The sequence below is a fragment of the Portunus trituberculatus genome, chromosome 18 (assembly GCF_017591435.1).
Source record: "Portunus trituberculatus isolate SZX2019 chromosome 18, ASM1759143v1, whole genome shotgun sequence".
Classification (NCBI taxonomy): Eukaryota; Metazoa; Arthropoda; class Malacostraca; order Decapoda; family Portunidae; genus Portunus; species Portunus trituberculatus.
In genome coordinates this window covers 22,760,257-22,783,485 of record NC_059272.1, presented here as the reverse complement: position 1 = coordinate 22,783,485, position 23,229 = coordinate 22,760,257, and the positions used below count along the sequence as shown (strand labels likewise).

Here is a 23,229-nt window from a genome sequence, read left to right as displayed (position 1 = left end):
TAGACTACGAAGGAAATGTGAAGTAGAAGAGGAGGCTGAAAGAGGAGGAAAAGCAAAGATGAAGCAGCAGGGGAGCGGAATGGGTAAGGAGAGAGGAAGGCGAAGAAAAAAAAGTAAGAAAACGAAAAGGAATGAAGATACGGTTAACGAGAGAATGAAAGAGGATGAGAAACAATGGATGATGACGTCAATAGAAAAACAAAAGAATGAGAGAAGAAGGAAGAGGAGGTGGTAAGTGTTGAATGAGAGATGGAGAGAGGAATATAGAGAGACGTATATATGGGAGACATGTGTGAGAAGGTAGGAGGACAAGACGCAGCAAGAGAATGGTATAGAAGACAGGGAAAAGTGATAGGGTCAGGTAGAGATCGCGATGGAAGAGGTAGAGGAAGGCAAGTTACTGGCAGACTCTTTGATAAAGCAGTAAAGGATGAGAGGAACAAAAATAAAGACTGATAGGAAAATAAGAATATGGGAATCGATGAAAGATGAGATGGATGTGACGGAGGAAAAAAAAAAAAAGAAGAGTTGTAGGATGAGAAAAGAAGAAGAAGAAAAGGAGAGAGTTGCAGGAAGAGGAAAAGACATGAAGGTATAGAAAGAAAGGAAAAAGGAAGAAAGAAAACAGGAACAAGGTGAAAGGAAGTAGGAAAGAAGTTAAGGAATACAACGGCTAAGCTAAAAGTGAGAAGAAAAAAAGAGAAGAGAGGTAAAAGTGAAGTAAAAGGAAGGAAGGAAGTAGGAGGAGAGGAAAGTAAAAAATGCGGATGTGAGGCTTAGAAAGAAGAGGGAAAATGGAAAGAAAGGAAACGGAGAGAGGTCAAGGAAAGGAAATAGGAGAGGCAAGGAATGGGGAGGTGAGGCTGCACTTCCTAAGCCCTCGTCATAAATGTAAGAGCACCATTCAGCCAGAAATGTTTATTTTTTATACATGTCTGGAACTCAAGACGAGCCTCACCTGACGCCCCAGGTAAGACTTTCAAATTTACGACCATCTGGCACCCCTCCCACCTCTCTCTCTCTCTCTCTCTCTCTCTCTCTCTCTCTCTCTCTCTCTCTCTCTCTACAAAGTTTTCCAGTTGACACGTTTCCAGTATATACACGAAACTTTGACAAGAAAAAATATATGTATTATATGTGTCATGACCCAAAATTGCCTCAAAATAGTACGTTTTTTTTTTTTTTTTTTGCCTTTTTTTTTGTTACCTCTGCTTCTCCTACTCCTCCTTTTCCTCACATGTCTTTTCTTTCTTTTTGTTCATCTTCGTTATCTCATTTATCTTTTTGCTCCTTTTCCATGTGCGTGTTCTTATCATGACTTTCTCTCTCTCTCTCTCTCTCTCTCTCTCTGGCAGGCTCAATCACCTTCCTACCTTTCACATTATAATGGAAGCTGAAAATATCGCAAACACAAAACTCGCAAAACTGTTAAAGTACGGCACGTGTTGGCCGCACAATAACCCAACCAATTACACCACAACACGCAGCCAAGTCAAAAGATAACCCCGCTCTGTGAAAGCCATCATCTCTTAACCATTTCTAGGCGCGTGGTCATTGCAGTAATGATGTAACGTGAATGGAGAGGCAAAAATTTCATAGAGCTCGTTGAAATGGACATAAATACGGGTGGATTACAATAGTACTCGTGCATTGGTAACTGAGAACTGTGCGAGAAAAAGATAATAATAAAAACACAGATTGACGTATAAAACAGGTGGACGGATGAATAGACAGATATATGCATAAATTTGAAAAGTAGAAAGTTAACCCAGATAGGTATACGAGCAGAATGATGATGCAGTATATAGGTCAATACAGGAAGGAATAAAAAAAAATATTAAAGCTCATAGATTGAAGTCAATAAAAAAGTGAATAGATAGAGAGAAAGATTATACACACACAGAAACATGAAGGGGAAAAAAAAGCTCAAAGATTAGACAAATAAATAAGCAGAATAATGTATGAAAAGAGCAAAACACTAATAGATATGGAAAACAAAAAAGAAACAGTACTCTTAAAGACAAAGACTGACGCAAATAGATAGGTGGACAGATAGACGGGTAGACAGTTGCTGAAACACGCAGAAACATAAGGAGAAAAAAAATGTTAAGCAAATAGAGAAGCGCAGAGATGAGTGTGTCGTCTTAGTGACTCGACATCTTTTCACAGCAAGATTTCAGAACTATATTTCTAACATCACCGATACATTTTTGCATATTTCCAACACCTTGACAGCGGAGGTGCGGCAGATGTCAAGACTGAGGTCATGTGGAGAGAGAGAGAGAGAGAGAGAGAGAGAGAGAGAGAGAGAGAGAGAGAGAGAGAGAGAGAGAGAGAGAGAAATTAATTGGTGTTTTGGCAGCGCACCGGTTTTATACGTAATAAGAGAGAGAGAGAGAGAGAGAGAGAGAGAGAGAGATATTAATTTGGTGTTTTGGTGGAGCACCGGTTTTATACGTAGAGAGAGAGAGAGAGAGAGAGAGAGAGAGAGAGAGAGAGAGAGAGAATCTTAGTAACGGCAACTAGTTTAGTGGGTCAGACGAGAGCAGGTGCACTTGACTGAGGAGGAATGAGGCGCGCGGGGGAGGCGAACCCACTACCTCCTCCATCTCTTCCTCCTCCACCTCTTCCTCCTCCTTTAAGGTGTCGGGTGAGAAGCTAGGAGAGTAGGGAACACGGCGGGGAAGGGTGGTGAGCTGACCATGGAACTGTCCAGGAGGAGAACGAGTCAATACCAAGTCAGCACCATCCAATCCCACCCCTCGTCTCCTACCAAACACACTCACTACTCCCTCCTGTGTCTGGGCGACCGTCCCTCGTCAGCTGAGCGCACGAAGTAACTGTTACTGGAAGGCAAAGAAACCCAGCCTGCGGAAGTGAACGAGATGTGTCAGTGCATCGTTCCTGACACTCAACAATGGGAAGGTTCAATGCTCGCGTCCTGTCTCGTCTCAAGTCCACTACTCTATTGAGATTACTTCCTCTCCTCCCATGATTCCGTTTTCCCTCCTCGTAAGGCTTAACTTCTGGACTTCACGACTCAATGCGGCCATCGCAGGAGTTATCGCATTAAGACCAAGTGGGCTGAGCAAGAAGCAACAAGGGATGAAGGGCGGAGAAAGAGAGCTAGGGAGAGAACTATAGAGGAAAGGAATGAATTAGAAGAGGAGGTGTGACTAAAGTTGTTTACCTTATAAAATTCTCTCTCTCTCTCTCTCTCTCTCTCTCTCTCTCTCTCTCTCTCTCTCTCTCTCTCTCTCTCTCTCTCTCTCTCTCTCTCTCTCTCTCTCACACACACACACACACACACACATATATACTCAGGTAGATAGATAAATAAACAGAAATACACATAAGGACACACGGCTATCTATTTGATATGTTCCCACTCGTGTCCTCCATCTTTGCCTGAATGCCTGGACAGGGACCTCCTGCGGCTATCAAGATGCAGACATGAGGGCGAGGATGATGCAGCACTGGAGAAGGATGCTGTTTTGATGGAGATAACGGAGATGAGAGTGTGAGGGATGGAGACAGTGAAGAGGGTAAAGGATGAGTGAAAATGAAGATGTGCAAACAAGGTGATTCACACTGGATTTCCAACTAGAAGGTACTCGTTTGTAATGGACCGATGGAAAGGGAAAGAGAGAACAGAGAAATTAGATAAGAAAAAACGAGTGGTTAAAAAAACTGTCTTGCATTATCTGGAACGTTTTTTCTAAGTGAATTCCTCCTTAAATTCATCAACTACATGCCATTTTCTTTTTGATCATGGCGGCATGCACTTCGGGGCCCGTTCAATGTGTGTGTGTGTGTGTGTGTGTGTGTGTGTGTGTGTGTGTGTGTGTGTGTGTGTGTGTGTGTGTGTGTTCTGCCATCAGGAGGGAGAGAGAACATTGTGTAACGATGCAGACCAAAGCCTCCATCACCGCTGATGAAATTGCGGGGGAGCTTTCACATGAGGATGGAGAGAGGAAGAGAAAGAGGAGGAGGAGGAGGAGGAGGAGGAGGAGGAGGAGGAGGAGGAGGAGGAGGAGGAGGAGAGAAGAAGGAGGAACAACAACTTTATTACAACTATTACTACTACTACTACTACTACTACTACTACTACTACTACTACTACTACTACTACTACTACTACTACTACTACTACTACTACTACTACTACTACTACTACTACTACTACTACTACTACTACTGCTGCTGCTGCTGCTACTACTACCACTATTACTACTACCACTACTACTAATATTACTAATACTAATACCATCACCACTACTACCTCCACCATCACCACCACCATAAGAATACTAAAAATATTAATAAAAACACCAACTCTACTCGGTCCAATCCTCCGCTATACCTCACCTGCATGCGCCACCTCTAAGCCAGCCGTCCACTTTCCCAACACACGATCACAAAGCATGAGTCTCAAAACCCCCCTTGATAGTCACTCAGAGCCACTGTCATCGATCACTGGTAATATAAATAACAGTAGCAACTCCCAAGCTATTTCTCACGCTCAGATTAATGTATACGTGATAAAAGGCCATCAGTAGCAGTTAATCCTCAACCGCAGGGCAACCACAAGACAGGATGCTCGTGGCCACAGGAGCCTCGCTTCATCTTCGCTCTCTTCTCAGTTCATGCAAGACTACTGATCCTCACTTGTCTTCTCTGAAAGGTTCCGTATTATACCTCATCTTATCTCTCTCTCTCTCTCTCTCTCTCTCTCTCTCTCTCTCTCTCTCTCTCTCTCTCTCTCTCTCTCTCTCTCTCTCTCTCTCTCTCTCTCTCTCTCTCTCTCTCTCTCTCTCTCTCTCTCTCTCTCTTCTAAAGCCTTCCTCGTCTTTGTATATTCATGTAGGTACGGTACGTAATTATTTTTTACCCATGTATTGCAGATCAATCTTTTCAGTATATACAATGATTCATTTTCTTCACCTGCCTCTTCATCAACACAACTGCAATCTACTAGGCTGTCCCTCTCACTAAGAATGAAGCAGTTAATTGACAATTTATTTCAAGACTCCACGGCAAAACCAATACTTTGATCAGTGAGTGTAAACTGATACAATATAAATAATGCTTATCGGATTGCATTTCTAAGGTAGTATTATGTTGAAAGGAGACGTAGACTATCTTAACAGAACTTTAAGTCACTGAAATTTCATCACTCATAGACTTAACAGTAACATCTGTAGCTCACTTCACGGAGTTGCAATTCTGACACAAGTACGAGACAATAAAGATATCAAAGTAGCTTCTGTAAAACTCGTAGCTACATAAAAATTCATCACTCGTGTACAGCAGGAAGTGTGGCTAGCTTGACTCGCTCCCAGGGACCCTTGAGAATCAACTCGGCGGGAAGAAGTAACGACGCGCCTCTCTACCAATGCTCGCCCTTAATGACGATGATTGGCCCAGTTCCACCGGCAGCCACACCAACCATAGCTTCAAATTAGGACCCCCTCCCTCCATTCATACAACCCAAGAGTGTGTTAATGATTTGATTAATTATTGGAAGGGTGGTAGTAGTAGTAGTAGTAGTAGTAGTAGTAGTAGTAGTAGTAGTAGTAGTAGTAGTAGTAGTAGTAGTAGTAGTAGCAGCAGCAGCAGCAGCAGTAGTAGTATAGTAGTAGTAGTAGTAGTAGTAGTAGTAGTAGTAGTAGTAGTAGTAGTAGTAGTAGTAGTAGTAGTAGTAGTAGTAGTAAGTTATGAAAAAATCGTAAATAAATCTACACTTGCCTACAATAGCGTAAGACTCGCACAGATTCGCAGATTCGCACAGATACCAAACTAGGGACATAAAGGAAGCAAAAACCAAAGTAATGCAATACAAACTAGTGTCTCTTTTAGAATACACATCCTGCACGCATATACAACTACAAACACTACGTTAACTACAAGACTCCCAGAAGATTCAGACAGACCAAACCAGACAGAAGCATAAACGGGATCAAACTCTAATTAATGACAACCGCAGATGACTGACACACAACACTGGCATGACTGAAAGACTCCCACAAGTTCTGGTTCCCCATTATTGCCTTCACGGTCGGCGCCACTCTCTCGCTCACTTCCCACGCGGAAAAAAAATAACAAACCCACTGCTCCTCAAGAAATATTCCCGCCACACGTTCCAGGCAGAGGAGAGGCCAAGAAAAAGCCTTACCGGGATGAGGCCGACAGCTTTCTCTCAGTTTGTAATACACCACCATAGCAAGTAATAAAGAATAACAAGATCACTCGAAGTAGTTATAGTAGTAGTAGTAGTAGTAGTAGTAGTAGTAGTAGTAGTAGTAGTAGTAGTGGTAGTAGTAGTAGTAGTAAAAGTAGTAATAAAAGGAGGAGGAGGAGGAGGAGGAGGAGGAGGAGGAGGAGGAGGAGGAGAGGAGGAGGAGCAGGAAGAGGAGGAGGAGGAGGAGGAGGAGGAGGAGGAGGAGGAGGAGGAGGAGGAGGAAGAGGAGGAGGTGGAGGAGAAGGAAGAGAAAGAGGAGAAGGAGGAGGAGGAGGAGGAGAGGAACTGTTGTTGTACACACACACACACACACACACGCAATGGGCAAGCCTCTTAATGTGTAGCCCCTGTTCACCTAGCAGTAAATAGGTACGGGATGTAACTCGAGGGGTTGTGGCCTCGCTTTCCCGGTGTGTGGAGTGTGTTGTGGTCTCACTCCTACCCGAAGATCGGTCTATGAGCTCTGAGCTCTCTCCGTAATGGGGAAGACTGGCTGGGTGACCAGCAGGCGACCTTAGTGAATTACAACACACACACACACACAGAGAGAGAGAGAGAGAGAGAGAGAGAGAGAGAGAGAGAGAGAGAGAGAGAGAGAGAGAATTATTATTATACAGAAAAAATATCTATATAAAAAGATATATAAAAGAAATCAACATTAATTACTAGGCTTTTGTTAGGATTAGATAATAAAAAATAAGCGAAACACACACACACACACACACACACACACACACACACACACACACACACACACACACACAATCAACGAAAAATAATCCAAAACTTACCTTTCAATTTCTATTCACTCAAAAACAACAACAAACAAAAAACAAAAATCAACAGCAACAATAATAACAACAACAACAACAACAACTAAAGTAAATACGATTATGAACACATAGATAAAAAAAAAATAGAGAATACAAATATACACGAAAGAAAAGAAAAAAAAACACAAAAACATTTACACGCCTCACAAGAGAAAGAGTGAAAATCAAAAGAAAACGAAGAGAAATGCATCTTTTCCTACCAAAATTTCGTGATGGGAAATCCAGGAGTATGGTGAGGAATATTTCGTCTTCACCGTTTTCTTTTGACTCATCGCTCGGGAGACGCAAGAAAGGGGGAAAAATAACTCATTGGAAGCCATAATCTCCCTTGTTACGAGCCACTGCAGGCAGAAGGCAAGGAAAGGGAGGAAAGGAAGCGAGTGTGCAAGGCGTACATGAAAAGAGAGAGAGAGAGAGAGAGAGAGAGAGAGAGAAAAGGAGAATAAATATGAGATGAGGAAAGAAATTATTTTTGAGGCACAGCTGACATCCGATTATTACTGTGTGTGTGTATATGTTGGGTGGGGTGGGGAGAGATGGTGAGGGGGGGGGTGATCAGGTGTGTGGATGTGTGTTTGTTTGGTTTGAGTTCTTGTTTTTTTCTTTTTCACCTTTTTTTCGATGTTGTATTCCTCACTTCATTTGCGTCATTGCAGCGAGAGGATCACTGCTACTAATCACTTCCCGTGGTCATATCCTTTGAATACGAAAATGTCCCCCGGCTGTTTTGACGTCCTACAGCACTAATTAATTAACCTGCATGAGAAAAGCGTAGAGAAAACACCGTTATTCTTGATGGGTCAATGTGCTGAATAGTGGATATCTCAATGGAGGGTCAACTGACTGACTCATTCACTGATTGATAAACTGAGTGCGTGAGTGAGTGATTGAATGAGTGAAATAGACGGGTGGATGGGTGTGTTAATTCGCAGGTATCAGGATAGATAGTTGATTGATTGAGTAAGTGAGTAATTGAGTGAGCGAGTGAGTGAGTTTTGGTGGCGTAGTAACACTTAGGTAGTAAATATTAGTGGATTGTGAGTGAATAAAAGAGTAAACGACGTGATATGTTTGTGTGTGGAGGGGTTATTAGTGGACGAATGAAAAGGGAAGCGAGAAAAATAGAGTGAAGAGCAGAGAAATCAATAAAGGTAGAAAGGGAAGGTGATTAGAAAAAAAAAAATAATCACCTGGCAGCCGACCTCTTAAGGGTGATGTCTGCTCCCACCACCTGTAATGACCCAAAGACTTTAGTATGACAGGAAATTACGCAACAAATAACACGAAATTATTGCATATACTTCACAATAACCTTAACCCTTTCATTGCTGTGGTCTCTCTTCGTTTGCCTCCCTAGCACAGTAAGTATTGTTTGTTTGGAGAGACAAGGGAGAAAAAAGAAGTTTAACTGCCTTTTCTCAACGTTACATAAAGGAATACTCACGAAAGCTTAGCACTAAAATGGTGTCTAAAATGTTATGGATATTGAAGAGAAATTTTTTTTATACTAGCTGTAAAAGCTCATAACATTAGTGGCAAACGAAAATACTTAGAGTAAAAACAACAATTAAGCAGCACCACCACCACCAGTAGCAGTAACGTCTGCTACTGCTACTACTACTACTACTACTACTACTACTACTACTACTACTACTACTACTACTACTACCACTACCACTTCTATTCCTGCTGTTGACGTTCTCATTCCTGCAAGAAAGAGGTCAACGCTGTCATCTAGTTACTGTCTCCAACACATTTAGTCAGTAAACAACCTAAGTATATCTGCTTTTCTCATTCTCCTTTCCTATCCTATTTCTTCATTCGTGCTTTTCCACTCCTCGTTTTCTTTCACTCTTTCTTTCCCCGATTTCTTCTTTGTATTTATTTCAGTATTTCTGTTACCTCTCTCATCTTCTTCCTTCACTCTTTCCTAATTTAGTTTCCTCTTCTTTTCTGTTCTTTTATTTATTTTTTTTTTTCGTTCCTGAATGTTGATTAGTGAGTTGTTTCGCGTTCTTTCACAGGACACTGATATATATATATATATATATATATATATATATATATATATATATATATATATATATATATATATATATATATATATATATATATATATATATATATATATATATATATATATATATATATATATATATATATATATATATATATATATATATATATATATATATATATATATATATATATATATATATATATATATATATATATATATTGCTAATAATTATCAAACTGCTAAAAGTTCCGAAATATACAGAAACTGCTTTTTTATTCTTTTATTTCAGAAATGTGCCGTCAGAGAGCAGAATAGTGTTGTCGGCAAACTTGATCGTGAGTATCTTTTAAAGCAGTATAAACCAATGAGGTTGTGGCCTTTAATTCCATTGGACAATTCCCTAAAAGTCAGCAAAGCAGGTTAGAGGTGGACAAACTTTGTGAAGCGAGTGCAAGATGGGTGTGGATTTTGTGTCGATTTTTTCTTTTTTTTCTGTGTGTGTTGGAAAAGGAAAGAAAATGCTGCAATGCGATGGAAGTGCCTGCGTCGTATATAAAAGAATGTGGTTACGTGGCATGTCTGGGCATAAGTACTGGGGTGCGGGGCTGGTGGGAAATGGAGTTTATATAAACATCCGCACGAACCACAGGTTTGTACCGTGTGTGTGTGTGTGTGTGTGTGTGTGTGTGTGTGTGTGTATCAAGGGTATAAACAAACATGAAGTTAATTTCATCACATTCTGGAGCTTAACGCCTCACATGTGGAAAGTAATAACAATACAAGTTCAAGCAGCCTGACGCCTTTGTTAGGGAGGAACGGGAGCTCTGCTGGCGGCACACGTGAGACGGATACTTCATACAGCCCACCGGCCTTGAGCGAGGGTGAGATGGGCGATTACACACAGCGGTGACGCCATCAGCGAAATATTCTCCTCTTCACGACACTTCGGGTGGTTATCATGGAGAAGAAAGGCATAATGCAGACTGGAAATGCGTCGTGAAGGAACAGCCACGCCGCAACCGTACTGAGAATCTAGACTTCATTTAATCACCACTAACCACAAAAGTTGAGAGGCAAGGCGAGGCAATCTTGTAAAGGCTGAAGTAGTCGCCGCCACACTCACCATTCATTCTCTTTAACGCCTCTCAAGCCTCAAGTGTTGAACCGCCTTGCTACTCGGCAGGCACGACTCCGCTACATTAGGTGGGTCATGTTGACTTTTCCCATCGATGTTGCGGGAGTCGTGCCTCGCTAATTGTGGGTCGTGAAGCTGTAATGCTTGGCTGTTATTCCAGTAAACAATTCCCTGCTGCATGACACAAAAAGACAAATATTATCGAGCCCGTACTACCGTGTATTGCTCTGTCTGGCTCTCCTGACGAAGGGTTTCTTAGCCCAGGGCCCCATGGTATATGGCGGTGACCACGGCCAGCCACAGCCTCGCATTCTTGTGGTGGCGGAGCCCGTGCCTCACTCACCACCACTCGCCATACCATCAAGTTCACTACTTCCTAATGGAAACTCTAACACTACTCTTCCGCAAAATTTCGGTAAAAAAAAAAGAAAATGGGTTAAAATAGACAAGAGTTCATCACAGACTAGCACGACTCATTACGTACAGGCTGTCAACACCTGCCAGTCACTTGGATGGCACGGAGTTCTGGATCTCCACTTTATGATTCACTCATGATGAAAATAATATGAAACGTCTTCACTCCTTCCCTTACTTCACTCCTTCCCTTACTGCACGTGTCGACAAAATCCAGTGATATCTCCTCGCAGATATCTAAACACTGCACTACACAACACAGAACACACAACATGACTTTCAAAAATTACTTCAGTCATGCATGTCTCCATCATTATTGTTAGCGCTCTCCTCTCCCTCCATCTTCGCCTCCCAAAGCTGCTATTGCTGCTGATGTTGCTAATACGTATTACCTCTCTTTTTCTGTTATTCATCCTCCATCTCCATTTTTCTCTCATTGATACTCCTTTAGCATGTTCTTGTCATGACTCTCTCTCTCTCTCTCTCTCTCTCTCTCTCTCTCTCTCTCTCTCTCTCTCTCTCATGCAATTTTAGCGCCATGCAGTGTATTGCTAAACTTCTAGTTACAACAAACTCATGAATATACATTTTGAAGGAAGTTAAAATTCACACACACACACACACACACACACACACACACACACAAAACATACCACATAACAGCCTGAGCCCACATATTCATTGGCCTGAATACAAGCAATCACAATGTAATCTACTTTTTTTTATTAGTATATGTGATTATCATTATCATTATTATTATTTACTTATCTTTTTTTTTATTGATCATCGAACAAAGAATTCAAGGATTCGTTTCAACATCAAATGTATTTAAAATAATTGCGAATTTACGGTTACTGCATTTACATATTTATTGAGGTAGTACATGAAAGAGTAGTTTAGAGAGAGAGAGAGAGAGAGAGAGAGAGAGAGAGAGAGAGAGAGAGAGAGAGAGAGAGAGAGAGAGAGAGAGAGAATGGGGGGAGGGGAAGAAACGGATTACCTTTACAATGTGTGTGTGTGTGTGTGTGTGTGTGTGTGTGTGTGTGTGTGTGTGTGTGTGTGTGTGTGTGTGTGTGTGCGCGCGCGCGCGTGTGCATGGGTGTATTTACCTTAGGTCGGACTCCGACAAGCACACACACACACACACACACACCTGTACTCTCTCATTACATTGTTCCACCATCATAACGTTCCGCGGTCATTTATATGTGTGACGTGTATCAGGCAAGTTACTTCAACACCTGTATGCATGAAGCTTCCCTCAACTCCCTTTCTTTCTAACTAAATTAACCCATTTCCTGTAACAAGAGGAGTAATATCAACCATTAAACAGTAAAAAAATTTCTCATAACTACCTTCTCTCTCGCTCAAGTCACAGATGGAAAGTATGCAGCAGGTATGGGAGTTATGCTACACGTGAGCGGTAACACTTGACCCTGACCTGGTACTGCGGCCTCATGACCCGCCTGGGGGAGGAATGAGAGCTGCGTGCCTCCTGCCGGAAAGACGCTTTAGCTGAGGCGAAACACTGCACTTTTTGTGGTCTTTAACGGCGCCCAAAAGATGAGGAGGCGACGATTTTAAGTTCACAGTGATTTTACGCTTCCTTCTTGAGGGATGTGGTAGGTAAGGTTCACGCTCGCTCTCTCTCTCTCTCTCTCTCTCTCTCTCTCTCTCTCTCTCTCTGGCAGGTAGTACAGCACGGAGGGCGCAGCACTTCCGCCCCTGGGTGAAGGGTGAGGAAGCAAGGCCGTGGTGGCATCACTAACAGTTCACCAGCACCGCTATCTGAGCCAAACACCACCACCACCACCACCACCATTACCACCACTCTTACTGCCACCACCACTGCAGCTCCACAACCTTACCACTACAACACGATCACCACCACCATCACAAAAGCTCCACCACCACAAACACTACAGTTCAATTACTAGTATTATCACTTCCGCTTCACCATCTCCACTATTACTACTACTACTACTACTACTACTACTACTACTACTACTACTACTGCTACCCACTTCAGTTCCATCACCACCACCACTACCGTCACCACTATTACAGTTCCACCACCACCACCACTATCACTATCATTAGCTCCGCCACCGCCTACTTGAACAATAGTCCTACACCGTCTCTCATATTATCTACCCCCACCACCATCATTATCGCCTCTTTACAACCACAACCACCACCACCACCACCACCACCACCACCACCACCACCACCACCACCACCACTACCGCAACACAAGGACTATCAATCTCAATACCACCAACACTACAAACACCATCCAAATCACCGCTTATGTCACCACCAACCTAGCATCCTCGTCTCTCATCACCTCCACCACCACAAGCACCATTCACCACAACCACCACCACAACCACAATAGCAGGCACACGTCACCACGATCATTACCAGTACCACCATCATCACCACTATAACCAAACTCACCACTACTTTCACTTGCCACTAATATACAAGTTAGAAAAGGAAAAAAGAAAGATTCGCAGTTACAAGCATAGCAGCAAAACCACAATAAGACAGTAATTTGAATGCACTAAGTGTTCGCAAAGGCTATTCTCTCAGATTATTTTTTTTTCTTATTCTATTTTTACGTTCCTTCTTTTTTTTGCTTCAGGGGGAAGGAAAAGAACCGGTTTGCCGTACGTGTGTGTGTGTGTGTGTGTGTGTGTGTGTGTGTGTGTGTGTGTGTGTGTGTGTGTGTGTGTGTGTGTGTGTGATGAGTATAGTGAGAGACGTGACGGGGTGAGACTAAGAGGGTGTGCCTAGCTGAGTTTTTACGGTGGTGGTGGTAATAGTAGTAGTAGTAGTAGTAGTGGTAGTGGCGGTGATGATGGTGTCGGCACGGCTGTATAGCGGCGATCTAGCAATGACAACAATAGCACAGTCCACCCCAGCACAGACCAGCACACCCGAGCACATTAGAACACATCCAGCACATCCCAGCACATCCAAGTCCACCCCAGCCCAGCCCAGCCCAGCCCAACTCAGCCTAGCCCAGCCCAGCCCAGCCCAACCCAGCCCAGCCCAGGCCAGCGCGATGTCAACACACTCTGCCGTCATTAACCACAATGTAATGCTGCAATAAACCAGATTACATGATGCCATAAAATCTCCTTAAATAGTCCTCAGTTCAGCGCAACTCTAACACCGGAAAACGTGACCTCACCAACTCAAAATGTAATGCTGCACTCATCTACTTACTTGGAAAGGGAAATTTGGTTTATGCATTTGCTGGCTGTGTGTAATAGTAAGCATGTTTGGTGCTGTTGGTGTTGGTGTTGTTGTTGTTGTTGTTGTGACTTTCATGCTATCACCTACACTACTATATTAATCTTTTATCAATATTAATATTAAGGACAATAATAACAACAACAACAACTACAACAACAATAATAATAATAATGATAATAACAATTATAATAATAAAATAATAACAATGATAATAATAATTAATAATAATAATAATAATAATAATAATAATAATAATGATAATAATAATAATAATAATAATAATAATAATAATAATAATAATAATAACAATAACAATAATAATAGAAATAACAATAATGATATACTAATATCATTTCTAAGACTACTACTGCTAGTGCTACTACTACCACTACTATTACTACTACTACTACTACTACTACTACTACTACTACTACTACTACTACTACTACTACTACTGCTGCTGCTGCTGCTGCTGCTGCTGCTGTTCTGCTGCTGTTCTGTTGTTGCCGTTGCTGCTACCAGTACTACAACTACCAACACTACCACTATTACTACCAACACAGTTTTTATTACGTAATTGTTTCTGTAACCGCAACTTCCATAATCATCATTTTATGCCAATATTTCCCCGCCACAGCCACCACCACCGCCGCCGCCACCACAACTACCTACCACCACAGCACAATGGCCACCGCTCACCTCCACATGACGGGCGGGGAGCACAAAGGGCTGAACCAACCCACTCACACCGCCGGATGTTCAATATACGTCCCACCAAACAGTTATACATGCATGGCACAGTCACTCATCCATCACCACCTCCACCAGCACCACTCAACCAAAACATTCCCTAAAAGAAAGTCGTCCAAAGGAAAGAAATAATCAAAGAATATTGCCTTGCACATGAATCCACGCAAAATATATCAGATGAATGACGGTCAGGGACAAACACACATACTTTCACTGGCCTTCCTCTCCCAAACAAAGGACAAAAGGAAGGGCAGGAAGGAAGCAAAGGGAGGGATGAGGATAGATAGAGGGCGGAGGATACAAAGCACGGGTGAGGGGAGGGAGGGAGGAAGGGATGCAATATATAGGATAGAGAGAGAGAGCGGGTAGAAAGGGAGAGAGAGAGAGAGAGGAGAGATAAGGGAGGACAAAACAATAAAAGAGGAAGAGTAGAAAGACAATGAGGGCGTGACAGAGGAATATATTATAAGACCATAAAAAAAAAAGTTATACGTGCAGTTAGAGTGTTTGATGACTGTGTGTTGCGTGGCCGTGCATTGCTTCCTAGAGTATGAAATTTTGATAATGTTCTTCTTATTCGTCTTTTCTGATCCCTCTCTCTCTCTCTCTCTCTCTCTCTCTCTCTCTCTCTCTCTCTCTCCACCCAAGGAGCCACTCAGGGGGAGAACATATATATGCGTTGGAGCAAATCTACCACTTTATAATCTTAACTGTTTGCTCTTCCGGAATTTATCTCTGCGTTTTGCGTGTTTTCCTTCCTTCTTTTTCCTCCTCTTCCTCTTCCTCTTCCTCTTCCTCTTCCTCCTCCGCCTGTTTTTCATATCCACTTCCTTCTCCTGTCCAATTCCTCTTCTTCTTCTTCTTTTTCCTATGCTTGCTTTGTTCGCCTTTTTCTTCGCTCTTTTTCATGTTCTTTATTCCATTCCTCATCTTTGCTTGTTTCTCCTCCTCCTGCCCCCCCCTCCTCCTCCTCCTCTTCCTTTTTCCTCCTGCTCCTCCTCCTCCTCCTTTCTCCTCCTCCTCCTCCTCCTCCTCCTCCTCCTCCTCCTCCTCCTCCTCCTCCTTTTCTTCCTCCTTTGCTATCATGGCTCTCCTATTAATAGTTAGTGTACGTATTAGGATAGTTGTACAAAATGTCTGGTCAGGATTGCAACGTCTTTTACTTTGTATTTGTTTATATTTCTCCTCCCCATCGCCTCTTCCTTTTCCTCATTTTTTATTTCTCTGTTTTACTTTCATCTCTTTCTTCTCCTTTCTTCCTCCCCACTTTGGCGAACAATATGTCTGCTCTCCGCTACCATTCCTAAGCAGAGAGAGAGAGAGAGAGAGAGAGAGAGAGAGAGAGAGAGAGAGAGAGAGAGAGAGATGGATGGATTGAATTAATTATTACATCCATTAATCTATATGTAATTTTCACGTGATCATAAGTTCCCACACTCCAGCCTCTTTACTGCTCGGGATCAAGGTCGTTAAGGAAAATAATGAGGCGGGAACATAATTTACAGCACCAAGCGGCCTCTGGTGCGTGGAGGAATTATTTGTCATGTTGATTGATATGTGTCGGTATCATTATTCCTGATGGAGTTTGTTATTGCAGGGAAGCGAATCCCGGTGAGGTGAGAAAAGGCAGGTAAGGAGTTCTGAGGGAAATGTTTTGTTGTTGTTGTTTTGAATCCAGAAACAGAATATTTAATTAAAAATAATCAGGACAGTTTTCACAGCACGTTAACTTTGACCTCTCTTCAACTACTAAGATTTAATTTCAAAACATGTTTCAGCACAAAATTATGGAAATTATCAAGAGCGACACGTGCGGTCATACAATCTACGCCATAAGCAAATGGATTCTACATTTTTTTCCACATTTCTTTGCAATGACGCGCCACACTTATCACACTACTTCAGAAATTCGAGATAAGGAGCAGAATAGTTTGACGTTATAATGAGTGACATGTGTAATTACTACGTGTGTGTTGCTACAGGCATAGATTGTGAAGAAACATTATTACTATGAACTGACTGAGATGTATCACAAAGATTAGATTAAAAAGTAATCACTCTGTATTTCATTTCATCTTATTCTATGTTGCTGTGTATCATATATAAATACAAGAGTATCCTGGTTCTTAAGATAATACTCATCAAATTTAGTCCAAACTCTATTTTCTCTGCCGTTACCGAGAAAAATGTGATGGGAGTACGTTTTATTCCATTCGTTCTCCGGTAAAGTTTTCACTTCTAGTAATTCCAAGGTTAACCACCTCCTCTAATCTCCTGCACTACCAACTTCATCTGCTGAGATAATATCTGTATTTTACCTTCCTTAATGGCCTGCCTCGCTTCTTTACTAATCGTCTTGATGAAAAGCTCAAAATTTTACTTTTAATCTTTACCTTCAATCCTTCTAGTACTATGATTTTTATTCAGGTGACCCCCCACCCTACCTTCTTCATTTTCCTCTCATATTACAGCCATTCCTGCGTCTCATTAAAATCATTCGCCAAAAACTCATGCAAATTCGTACTCCCGATAAGTTGAAGTCCCTGTCAGGCGTCTCGTTCCTTGACACTACCTGATGCCTTGCTAAACGTGCCTCGACAAATTTTCAGTGCCATTACATGTTGCTGGCATCTCTGGTGGGTCTTTTCTTCCATGTAGCTTTTATTTATTTATTTATTTATTTATTTATTTTTGTCCTTACCCAGTGCCCTCTAGTATATAAGGAAAGGTACTACAATTGCTTTCGGTCTCTCTCTCTCTCTCTCTCTCTCTCTCTCTCTCTCTCTCTCTCTCTCTCTCTCTCTCTCTCTCTCTTAATATCAACGCTTTTTTTTTCACACATACAATGTTTTGCTCTTTTTTGTTCCAAGCACTAACAAATATAATGTTGAAATGCAATTCTTTCTGTGGGAATAATGGTATATACATTAATTTTACCTCACATTTTCCTTAACCTCCTACTCCTCATCACCATCATCATTTCAATCATTATTACCACCATCATTATCACTGATATGTTCATCACAAACCATCACCATCACCATCACCGTCATTATCATTGTTATCTCTGCTAGGCTCACTCCAATCATCATCATAATCATCACCACCACTACCATCATCATTTTTATCACGTTCATTTCACGCACCATCATCATCTATGTTAACTTCCGCCATTATCATCATCATCATCAGGATCAGTAATTTCCTGTGACCAGTAGCGAGAGAGAGAGAGAGAGAGAGAGAGAGAGAGAGATGGACATCCAGGAACTTCAATTTTCGTCTCCTCTTCCTCCTCCTCTTCTTTCCTTCCTTCCTTCCTTTCTTCCTTTCTTTCTTCCTCTCTCCCACAGCCTCCGCCCACAGAAAGCAGACAGCGGGTTCCTCACTTTTCCTCCAAATTATTATCTTCTCTTCGATAATCATCTACGAAGCTTTACAATTTATTTTGCTTTTATTTTCTTTACCTGTATTTTCTTTCCTTACCTTTCTCAGACCGTCCCTTCCTTCCCATAATCTCTTCCTCAATCACTCACTCGCTCACACTTACTCACTCTCACTTAACTATGTGAAGACACCAGCATCCAGGGAAGTGTGAAAAAAAAAGTGAGGAAAAAGAGATGGGGGGATAAGACAAAGTTAAGAATGAAAAGAGAAATGGAGAAGGCGAAGGAAAATTAAAATAAAGATAAGAGAAATAAGAGAGAGAGAGAGAGAGAGAGAGAGAGAGAGAGAGAGAGAGAGGAGAGAGTGGTTAGGGGGATGGGAGGAAAGAGGGAAAGGGACATGACGGAAGGAGGAAGAGAGGAAAATGAGCGACAGGAAGTAAGACATTTGAACAGTTACTTGGGGAAAGATTTTCGTTCTTACAAAGGTCGACTGTGTGTGTGTGTGTGTGTGTGTGTGTGTGTGTGTGTGTGTGTGTGTGTGTGTGTGTGAGAGAGAGAGAGAGAGAGAGAGAGAGAGAGAGAGAGAGAGAGAGAGAGAGAGAGAGAGAGAGAACAACACACACACACACACACACACACATGGATAAACAGACAGACACACTGGCAGACAGAAATGAAGATGGGCAGACAGATAATTCAAATAAAAAATGGTTAGCGTTGGGATGAAAGTGTAAATACAATATTGTTTCCTTAATTATGTTTTCCATTATGACCGCTAACTATTATCGGCTAAATTACTCTCTCTCTCTCTCTCTCTCTCTCTCTCTCTCTCTCTCTCTCTCTCTCTCTCTCTCTCTCTCTTTTCCGTGAGACATTCAGTATGGGAGGAGAGTCCAGTTAACTTCCTGTGTGTGTGTGTGTGTGTGTGTGTGTGTGTGTGTGTGTGTGTGTGTGTGTGTGTGTGTGTGTGTGTGTGTGATGAAAAAATGCTTAGTCCCGGATGTCCAACGGGTAACTAAAGGAAAAAACAATAAAAAGAGGCGTGCAGAGCATGACCAGAGAGAGAGAGAGAGAGAGAGAGAGAGAGAGAGTGCCAAAAGAAAAGAAAACTCTCTCTCTCTCTCTCTCTCTCTCTCTCTCTCTCTCTCTCTCTCTCTCTCTCTCTATCTATCTATCTATCTATCTATCTATCTATCTATCTCTCATCAAAAGACAATTACCTGCGCAGTGTAAGGGTAATTATATTTAAATCTCGTCATATCTGAATCAGGTTTCGCAGGTAACCTTCAAATTCGATTAGAACGAAACCTCCTTTTTTTTCTTTTTCTTTTTTTAATAAACGGAAAAGAAACCTGATGATAATGACTGTGATGATGATGATGATGATGATGATGAGAGAGAGAGAGAGAGAGAGAGAGAGAGAGAGAACACACGAGCATTCAGACAAACAAACAAGCTAACAGACCAACCAACAAAACATAAAAGAAAGGCTAACACCCTCCAACACACACACACACACACACACACACACACACACACACACACACACAATTGAAAAATATAGCTACACAGTTCTATCAACTAACAAATTGAGAGAGAAAAAAAAATAAAGAAAGAAGAAAAAGGGAGCTGAGAATGGCACCATGAAAGGGAACATGTATAGTGAAGGACGAAGGGAGAAAGAGAGGAAATATAAACAAGGAATGGGAGAGAGCGAGGAAGCATGAACTTGGCAGGGAAGGAAGATAGGAGTGGGGTGGAGTGTAGATAAGGGGGATGGAGGGAAGCTGGGAGGGTTGGAGGGAAGTGCTCGAGGCGGCATTGGAAGGTCGAAAGTCTGAAGGTTGGCGAGCTAGGGCGGTCATGCACTCTGTCTGGAAATACCTAAGACCTCCGCTAACCTCTTTCCCTTCCTCCAGGTCCACTTATCCTTTTCTATAGTACGTCCCCTTTTCCCTTTCTCCTCTCCCTTTTCAATCCATACTCTCCTTTTCTTTAATATTATAGTACCTCGACTGTACCTCCGCTCTCTCTCTCTCTCTCTCTCTCTGCGCATTAAGCCTCTCTGTTTTCTTCTTAACGATTCCTTTTTTCCTTTTCTTGTTCCCCATACTTTCTTCCTTCTATCTAATTTGTCTATCAGTGAGAAATGTCCTCGTGTCTTCTTCACCCTACATAACCGACTCTTCTACATTCTTCATACTTGTTTTTCCTCTCTGGGACGTTTGCTGTGTGTTACCCAGCCAGTCTTTCCCCTAAGGTGTGTGTGTATGTGTGTGTGTGTGTGTGTGTGTGTGTGTGTGTGTGTGTGTGTGTGTGTGTGTGTGTGTGTTTCATTTGTACCTGGCGACGAGTTTACACAGCAGGTAAGGGGTCAAGCAACGCGTGTCTGCCAGGTTTTTATTGACTGCATTTTCAACCCGTCTTCACTGCACGATGGTGGAAGTGGCAGTGGTGGTGGTGCTTGTGTTGACATTACCTCAAGTCCTATGGTGGAAGTAGTAAACGTTTTGTCAATTCATAATCTATAAAACTTCATAATCTCTCTCTCTCTCTCTCTCTCTCTCTCTCTCTCTCTCTCTCTCTCTCTCTCTCTCTCTCTCTCTGAACTTTGTGCCTTGCAGGGAGTAATGACCCATGCGGCACGGGACGCGTTAAGTAGTTACCACAATCCACCTCGAGGGATGTTAGACTACAGGAAGGAAAGGACTTGTACGGCTTGGGGTGATGATGGACACGCACCAGATATGTTCCCGCTGTCTCATCACGCAACCTTAACGGCATTGTACACCGATAATCTCCGCCGTGCGTCTCTCAATCCCGCACCTTCATAGTAAAACACCACAGAATAGCACATAGACACGAAAGGTATGCTCACTCTTTCCCTTCACCGTGGTCTCACCTCTTAAGCTATGGTGTGCTAAGGGGGAGCGTTGTTCACCACAAAGAGGCGTGGTGGTGAAGGTAGTACACAAGATACGCTTGAGGACACTGAGTCGTCCTCCCTCCCTTTTTCTTCCCATCTTCTACCCTTTCTTTCTTCATCACATTTTTTATCTCTGGTCATTGAACCGTCTTATTAAAAAATGACAAGATAAATTTGGATAATGACTCGTTGCGTCACTGTGATGCTGGAAGGCGTTCAAATCTCGGAAAATAATTCTATAAATTTGTTCAATCCATGCAAGGTTCCTCCGTAAAATAAATAAATAAATAAATAAACGCACGTTGAGCTCATGGATGGTGGGTGTCCGTTATGTACAGAAAACAACAGCAGGAAACAACACAAACTCTATTCTCTGTTATAATTACGAGTGTGGGAACTGTCTGTGAAGAGTCGATGAGTCTAGCGCCTGTATACCGAGACGGAGAGCTGTATGCACCCGTGTCCTGTCAGCCAATATAGAGCGTTGGCTTTCGCCACGGTGCCCTCTACTTTTCATTCACGTGACTACACTCTATCTTTGCTTTTCCTTAATGTAATTGCACAAAGGCCACCATACATGAGAGTCCTACCTCGAAGAAGGCTGAGATTCCTGCAGCAATTGGTGTAAAGCAGATGTGCCCAGGATGCGAGGCAGCCGGTTCACCAGGGAGAGGATAACTTTACTGACGCGCAGACCACCGACCTCTAGGAGTCATGAGGTCGGATTCACACACCATGCTCACACCTGGTAAAGAGGAAGGGCGTTGTACGGGCGGGGTTGTTCTACACCAATGGGAGGTGCTAAAGCCGGGAACACAGTAAATCTGGGGCGGCTCTTAGATCATTGTCACTGTGCGGTCACTCGTGTGCGTCAAGTAACGATGGTAGAATATTGTTAATGATGACAGGGACACAAGCAATAAATGGAAGATCAGTCAAGTTGTGGTGACGACGGCGGCGGTAGATGGCACTAACTGTAAGGTGCGGTTGGTGGTCAAGGCAGCAGTAGCAGCGGTAAAACAATACGGAGCGACGCTACCTCGTGCCTGTGGAGATTCTGACGGGATGGGAGTTTTCTATCGACAGCCCCTGCCGTTCTAAGCACATTTGTTCTCACATTTCTCAGATAATGTACTGATGACTGACATTGGAAAATGAAGCTCGCTGAAGGACTTTTTTTTTTTTTTTTTGTCGCGCCTGGTATTTGTGGGTCGCTGTACCGATGAAAATGTCCGAACAGAGGAAGGAGAGTCAACGGACAAGTAGGGAGGCAGAAGAGGGGGAATGGAGGGACTGGAATCAGTTGAGCGCCGCCACCCAACCTTCCCACAACGAGGCCGCAGCGCACACTGCCGCGCCAACTTTTCCAGACCAACGTGCGGCCACAGTCGTTGCCTGGAGCCTGCCAATTTCTAGTATTCACTTCTGCTGATTGACAATCATGGCTGCCCACACATCATTAGAAAATCCGCAGAATCCCAGTGACTGAGTATGAATGCAAAAATCTCTTCAAATACATGTTGGTTTGAAATTAGCTAAGCCACATTCTCTATACAGCTTTAGGTTAATAATCAAAGGCAACATAGTGTGATTCAGACACTAGGAATGGTAATTAGACTAGTTTTCATGTTTTAACATGATACAGATTGCCATGATTTACCAGTCAGCCAATTTAACTTCATTATCCATGAGCTGTGTTGCAAGTCTTCAGTTTATACTCATTGGTATACAATGCACGCTTTCTGTGAGAATAAGTAAGCTTGCATAATGACACACACACACACACACACACACACACACACAGCATTTGTACTTTCTATAGGAGTTCCGTTGACCCATCTATTTTTTCCAATTATATGACTTGCTCTCGCTCTCCTTTCTACTTCTGTTCTTCCAGTTTTGTTTATATTCACTGGAGAGATTGTTCATCTCGTTCAATACCGAAAATCCTTGTCTAGTACTGTATGAAAGACATCGGTGTTGATACACATCTTAATAGTGCTTATTATGTAATGCATAAGAACATAAGAAAAGAGGAAAGCTCCAAGAGGCCACCAGGCCTATACGAGGCAGTCCCAGTGTGCTTAATCTACCTAATTCCATCTATCTTCCCCATCCATGAATTTATCTAACCTTCTTTTAAAGCTCCCTATTGACTCAGCCCTGACTACAAGACACTGAGACCGTTCCACTCATCAACCAAACAAAGTTTTCCTTTCGAATAATTCACACACAGATAACAATCAGTGACACTGTCGAG

The 23,229-nt window shown here is 42.4% G+C and overlaps 1 protein-coding gene across 6 annotated transcripts in view; it reads right to left on the bottom strand.

Moving 5' to 3' along the window:
* Positions 1-22,423, bottom strand: part of LOC123505660 — a 43,994-nt gene extending 21,571 nt beyond the window's left edge. Inside the window, exons 1-4 of one of the 6 annotated variants that reach the window (XM_045257283.1) lie at positions 21,945-22,423; positions 21,560-21,714; positions 8,265-8,305; positions 7,686-7,830 (exon numbers count right to left, since the gene is read on the bottom strand). The gene's annotated coding sequence lies outside the window, so the exon portion shown is untranslated. Of the gene's footprint in view, positions 1-7,685; positions 7,831-8,264; positions 8,306-21,559 lie in introns of all 6 variants that reach the window. The other 5 variants (XM_045257278.1, XM_045257280.1, XM_045257281.1 and 2 more) reach the window with 5 other exon arrangements.
* Between the last annotated feature and the right edge of the window lie 806 nt (positions 22,424-23,229).